This window comes from Gymnogyps californianus, unplaced genomic scaffold (assembly GCF_018139145.2).
Source record: "Gymnogyps californianus isolate 813 unplaced genomic scaffold, ASM1813914v2 HiC_scaffold_109, whole genome shotgun sequence".
Taxonomy (NCBI): Eukaryota; Metazoa; Chordata; class Aves; order Accipitriformes; family Cathartidae; genus Gymnogyps; species Gymnogyps californianus.
In genome coordinates this window covers 181,281-188,610 of record NW_026113990.1, presented here as the reverse complement: position 1 = coordinate 188,610, position 7,330 = coordinate 181,281, and positions in this window count along the sequence as shown.

The window sequence follows — 7,330 nt, the reverse complement described above, 5'->3', positions numbered from 1 at the left end:
AAAATGCAACAGGTTGTTAATTAAGCCAATCAAAGGAGGAATCAGTAAAAGAAGGTAAATTATTTTTTTAAAAAACAGTATGTTTTTTGCTTGTATTCAGGGAAGTTCTAAGAAATATTTCCATTATTTTCAGTCATATAAAATACAAAAATAAAATTAGCAAGGATCTAAGATATGTGAAAAACATAATGCTTAATCTTGGGTCATGTAATGGAATCCATCTTATTTGCATAAATCAGATAAATTTAATCCACAAAATATTTTGAGAACTGCATTAAAGTAACTGTTTTCCAGTTGATGTTAATAGTCACCTACTTTAAGAGATTTTTGAGTGCATGCAGTACCTATGAAAGAAAAACTTTCCTTTTGTATTTTCTTTTTATTTTTTCTTCTTCATAATTTTTTCTTTTGATTGTGTTATCTCCTTTTCCAAGGAAGCAATGTGTTGGCAGGGAAGGAGGGAAAGGATCAGATAAGCTTGGGAACACCCGATGATGTTCTTGTGCCCAAATGTTTACCTTACCCTTCCATACAGGCCTCTTGAGCTTCTAGTGAATTGCCAGTTTACAATGCCAGCATTTTTAGGCAAACTAACATCAGCAGTTTTACTTAAAGTGCTAGCCTGTGATTTATGTTAATCCATAAGCAGCTCAGATGTCTGTGTAGAACAATAGGGTCAACATTTGGGAAAAGTAAGGTCAGCACTGCCATTATCGTGCCCCAAGCTGAGCTGTTCCATTGGTATCAATATGACAAATGTTATGGTTCACCTGGTCACCAGAAATGTTTTGCCCACTGAAAAATGAGCCAGATGCATTCTTGAATGCATATTTTGCCACCTTCTGAAATGTCAAAGTTTGTCGGTAATTGGAGATGGCATGTCAGACTGGTGGGACTGGTGCTCTAAGGTAACATAAAGAATTATATTTCTTAGTTGCTTGTGTGATTTGGTTTGTTTAGGGACAATCTGATAGCCTAGTTTGGGGTTTGGAATACATTTTCCCTGTACCATGCTGACAGGTATATTGAGGTTTTAGTATTCCTCTTTGAATATTGCTCACTTAAATTCTGTAAGGACCTTGGGTATTGATGGAATCATAGAATCATAGAATCATTTAGGTTGGAAAAGACCCTTAAGATTATCGAGTCCAACCATTAACCTAGCACTGCCAAGTCCACCACTAAACCATGTCCCTAAGCACCACATCTACATGTCTTTTAAATACCTCCAGGGATGGTGACTCAACCACTTCCCTGGGCAGCCTGTTCCAATGCTTTGATAACCCTTTCAGTGAAGACATTTTTCCTAATATCCAATCTAAACCTCCCCTGGCGCAACTTGAGGCCATTTCCTCTCGTCCTATCACTTGCTACTTGGGAAAAGAGACCGACACCCACCTCGCTACAACCTCCTTTCAGGTAGTTGTAGAGAGCGATAAGGTCTCCCCTCAGCCTCCTTTTCTCCAGGCTAAACAACCCCAGTTCCCTCAGCCGCTCCTCATAAGACTTGTGCTCTAGACCCTTCTCCAGCTTCGTTGCTCTTCTTTGGACACACTCCAGCACCTCATTGTCTTTCTTGTAGTGAGGGGCCCAAAACTGAACACAGTATTCAAGGTGCGGCCTCACCAGTGCCGAGTATCAAAGGGACAATCACTTCCCTAGTCCTGCTGGCCACACTATTTCTGATACAAGCCAGGATGCTGTTGGCCTTCTTGGCCACCTGGGCACACTGCCGGCTCATATTCAGCTGGCTGTCAGTGTCTCAGTGTCTTGTTCTGTCTAGGCATTTGTTTAGCTTCTTGAGGACTGAAGAGCTGTCCAAAGTGATTAGACTTTTTATCTGTGTGAGATTTAATCTCTGAAGATGTCAGATTAAACAATGTGACAGCCCATTTTGTGTTTATAATGTCACCATCAAGATTTTATCACAATGACATTTCCAACTTGGTTATAAGGTGTTAGGAATAGCATATAATCCTTCAAGGTTGAGTTCGATTAAGCTGATACCACTTTTGTAAATTTATTCCATAGGCTGCACTTGTGTTACTGTCAGCTTTAATGTGATCAGAGTTTTGGTCGTATTTCTTTTACTTTGTATAGCAGGTATCATTATGGTGCTAAATAGTTATGAACAGTAATAATAGTTTATATTAATATTAAGAGGATTCAAACTGTTCAATGGAAGCTAAATAATGAAATGGCATTTACTATTTTACAGGTGAGAATTTTAAGCCTCTACATCATAATAAAAAAGTTGCCAAATAAAGGAGGAATTAAAGAGGAAACTATTAAATTAAGATTATTTTTTTAATATTCCTGTTCTAGAAGTATATCTTTTCAGATGGGTATTTGAAAAGAGAAATAATATCTAGTACTTAGCATAGATTTTTGGTTTCTTATTCTTCTGTAGTTTGTAGAGTTGCTGAAAGTGCATCTTTTTGTAGAACTTTGGTCTCTGACAAGTCAACTTGCTAAAAGTTAGGAAACAGGGTAGGAATAAACTTAGTTTCACACTGGAGTGAGATTGCAGGTCGGTTTCACTTAGATCTTCGCTGGGACTTAAATAATTTAGCATAACTGGAAATGAATTGGAAAAGCTATTGAGTGAGTGAAGTTTGCTAATGATGCTAATCTATTCAGTTATACCAAGAATCTCATGATACAGAATGACAAGATAATAAAAAGGGGAGATGAAAACCAGTAGCAGTGCATATGAGAGGCATTTTATATAAACAGTGGTTGGCTCCAGTTGGCTACTTCTCAGGAAAGAGATCTTGGTGTCCTTCTGGACAGTTCTCTGAAAATATCAGTGGTCAAAGAAGCAAACACAGTGATAGGCATGATTATGGAAGAAATAGAGAAACAAACATAGCAGAGAAAGTGAAAGAGACAATGCAGGAAGTGAGAGCAGCTGGGATGACTGCAGCAAGGACTGTGGAAGCAGAATGGACTGAAAACAGATGAAAGTCAGAAGAGAGATTTGGGCTTTGTAAATAATAGTGCCTCACTTCGATGAGATAAGAGTGAAATGATTTGAGGAGATAGATAGTTATGCTGATATAACTGGAGAGAATGACCTCTGGAGCTGTTTTGAAACACGATGGAAAAAAAATGTGGATGGCAGAAGTCCAAGTAAAAATACCAGAGCAATCAGCATGAAATATGAACTAAAGTTTTAGCAGCAGGGATAGTCAGGAAAAAACAAATCTCAATAATATTGAAGTCATAGTAGTTGTACAAATTAGTAAAGATATAGATAGGAGGCAGAATTGTTGGAAGCCAAGGATTCTGGTCAATAAGTAAGAGAGCTGTTAGTAGCAGTAATGAAAAAAAGTGAAAAGCAGGAACTTGGGACAATTTGGGACATCCAAGAGGTGGTTCTGAAAGCTATTTGATGATAAGGAAGTAGAAGGTAAATGAGAGATGCCAAAGGGATAGAATGTATTTAGAAATTAAGACAGTTAACATGGCTGTTCTATTAAGTTAATGTGCTTACCAATAAGGTAAACACTTCAAGTATCATGGCATGAAGTGCTTATAAGTTTATATTTTTGAACTGCATTCATTAATGGTGATCAGAGAGCAGAGTTTCACAAACCATCTTGGGCAGCAAATTTCCGTAATCTGCAGTGGATGCTGTCAGAGGAATTTTCAGGTAAACAGTTACCATGTTACTGGAGATCAGCAGTGATTGTAACGTTAAAAATATTTCAAAAAGACATTACGGTTTGTGTAGTGATTATAAATTATAGTAATTATGTTTCTAAAGCATTTTACTTTTTCTTTTTGAAATGGATAGAAATGATCTTTGCACCTTTATCAAATTCACCTGCAACATTGACCCTTCAGAAGACAGATTTATGATTAATGTGTTGCATTGTAACAGCATACTATGTATTCAGAATCAGAGCACTAAAAGTGTTGAGGCTAATAATTTGACTCTTTTTAAAATCTTTTTGATGGTCAAAGCACTGTGGGATTAAAAAAACACTATTATTGATGTGGATATAGAGGAATCCTGTGCAGAACTGGAGAAGATGCAAGGGACCAAATGTAGCATTGATACTTCCATTCTTATTCTGGCAATAGTTATCCTAACAGACTCTAGTTTGTGAGAATGGCTTTTATACAGTGATATTGCCAACTGTGGCTTGGAAAAAAGATTTCTCCTAGCCTTATGTCCCAAGTTGCTTCCCAGAACCCAGTTCAGCCACATTTCCTGAAAGTATCATTTGAAGAGTTGGTCCAAAGGCAACTGAAATTGCTGGGTTTGGACTGCTGCATCAATTTCTTGATGAACAGTATCAACATACATTCTTAATGTATGTACATTCTCAAGTTGAAGAGCATTCTCAAGTTCATCCTATTACAAATTTAACACAACAGCAGATGAATTTATAGGATAGATAAACAACTCAGCCTTAGAATGTAAGGCTTAGCAGTAGACCTCAAAGCAATTCACAGAACAGCTAAGGAAAAAACATGAGAGACCCCATGCTGGTGAGTGGTTCACATATGATTCCAAATAAACATGCTGCTTACAGCAGAGGAGCAGAGAGAAAGAGCACTATGGAAGGAAAGGCTGTTGTTCCACCTACCCTGAAGGATTTGTGGCTGCTAGTGGTGGTGGGGTGGAGGAAGTGGAATTTTATCCTGGCTGAAGAACTCTTTGTTAGTATGAGAAACAGAAATGGGAATAGCATTTCACACCTCAAGAAATCTGCAACAAGTATAAGTGAGAACCTGAGGGCTCCTTGATATCCTTGATTGCCAGAAGTTTCTCTCCAGAACTGTTTAACGTAAAAGAAGAGTGGGAGTTCTGAAGGAAATGCAAAGGAAGAAAGAAAACTTATAAAACACAAGGGAAAGAGGAGAATGAAAAACTTTAACCAAAGATAAGGTGGAAAAAGATGAGCAACTGGGCAAGCGTATACATGTTCTGAAAGATCATAAAAGAACTTTGTTTTGTTCTTTGCTAAACAAAGGTGAGATTCGGGACCACAGTTTTTGTTTAGTGTAAATCATTGCAGATCCACTTAAGACAGACACAAGTCTGGCATTCTTGTTTTCTGCTCCTAAACATTTTCTATGGTGACTAAATGGACTCTTGTGGTGCAGGCTACAATTCTGAACTAAAATCTACCATAGTTTTTAAAAAGAAAGCAATCACATTATTGTCTATGGAACACTTAAGGTGGCTCTAGTTTGAATTAATTAGTGGGGGGGTTTTTTTGCCAATAATTACTTCACTTTCTTTAAATATTTCTTGTAGGAATTGCTCCGTAGCAGTAGATAACGCTTCCAAGTAACCAAGGTGGGACAGACATATTGACTGCCACATTTTCATAGTATCTTCAGGCTGCATATTTGTTGACTTAGTGTTTCAAAGGTGTTAAAGAAAAAAGTGATTGATGTAATTGCCCTATAAAAAAAAGCCAATAGCTTCAATTATAAATGCAGATGGAAGAAACTGCAATAAATTATAGATATTAAACATGGAAAAAGAGCGCTTAGGCTGTTCAGTCTTTCTGCATGTAGAGAGTGTTCTTTACAGAGAAGGAACCACACAGAATCCATAACAGATGCTATGCCAGTGATCCACAAAGCTGCAACCATTTAGCAACGTTTTGCTTTTTCTTCCTGTCGTGGTTTAACCCCAGTCAGCAACTAAGCACCACGCAGCCGCTTCCCCCTTCCCCCTCCCAGTGGGGTGAGGAGGAGGAAAGGAAAAAAAAAAGTAAAACTTGTGGGTTGAGATAAGAACAGTTTAATAACTAAACTAAAATATAAAACTAACAATAGTAATAATGAAATATAATAATAATAGTAATGAAAAAGAATATAACAAAAAAAGGAAGGGGGGGGAAGGAAAAAAAAACCAGTGATGCACAATGCAATTGCTCACCACCCACTGACCAATGCCAGAGCCGCGATCCGCGCCTCCCGGCCAACTCCACCCAGTTTATATACTGGGCATGACATTCCATGGTATGGAATACCCCTTTGGCCAGATCGGGTCAGCTGCCCCGGCTCTGCTCCCTCCCAGCTTCTTGCACACCTGCTTGCTGGCAGAGCATGGGAAACTGAAAAGTCCTTGGCTTAAGATAAGCGCTACTTAGCAACAACTAAAACATCAGAGTGTTATCAACATTATTCTCACACTAAATCCAAAACCCAGCACTGTACCAGCTACTAAGAAGAAAGTTAACTCTGTCCCAGCCGAAACCATGACAATATCCACCCCTTATTCTATACCATTTACGTTATGCCCAGATCCCACACTTTCTGATACATCTCCAATTAATCACCATCACTTTTCCTGTCTTTTAATATATACATATAGATATCATTCCCGCGGTCTATGGGCCATCTCTATCAAATGGCTGTTGAGTTCATTCAGTCCATGACTTTGAGCTCCATCTGTCATAACAGTCTGTCTGGACAGGAGGGATGGTGTGAAGTCCTCTCAGTTGGCAGAACAGGATTGGGCTTTGGTGTGATGTGGCAGGCAGGTGACATTGGGCGCAGCAGGAGGATGGTGTGTAGTGTTGGATTGTTGCATGCTGCAGTCAGTCCTGGTTCCATCACTACTGCACTTCACTCAGTTTTGTCAAAGTTCATTCTTCATTAATTTGGGTGATTCTTACTGTAATACTGTTGATATAGCATATAACAACTATAGTAATGATGACATACAGTGGCAGGGTTATATAGCAATCAACATCATACAGTTTAATTCACTGGCTATTCTCACCTAAAATCAAATCCCCTTGAGGCACACATCGGACTTCCCCATCCTTCCGCATCACCCACCAAGTGCACCCAGGCCCTTGAGCAAAAGCAATCCCACGAATGGGTTTGCCTTTGCCTGAGGCAGGAGTAACCCAGACTGTCTTCCCTAGCATATTTTTTATGTGCACCACAGGACCTTTATCCCCTTCTACAGTACGTAAAAGTTCTGATTGGGCAGGGCCAGCCTGATTGACAGATCCTCTAGTGTTGACTAACCAGGTGGCCTTTGCTAAATGCGTATCCCAATGTTTGAAGGTCCCACCACCCATTGCTCTCAATGTACTCTTTAACAATCCATTGTATCGCTCGATTTTCCCAGAGGCTGGTGCAGGATAGGGGATGTGATACACCCACTCAATGCCGTGCTCTTTGGCCCAGGTGTCTATGAGATTGTTCCGGAAATGAGTCCCGTTGTCTGACTCAATTCTTTCTGGGGTGCCATGTCGCCATAAGATTTGCTTCTCAAGGCCCAGGATAGTGTTCCGGGCAGTGGCATGGGGCACGGGATATGTTTCCCGCCATCCGGTGGTTGCTTCCA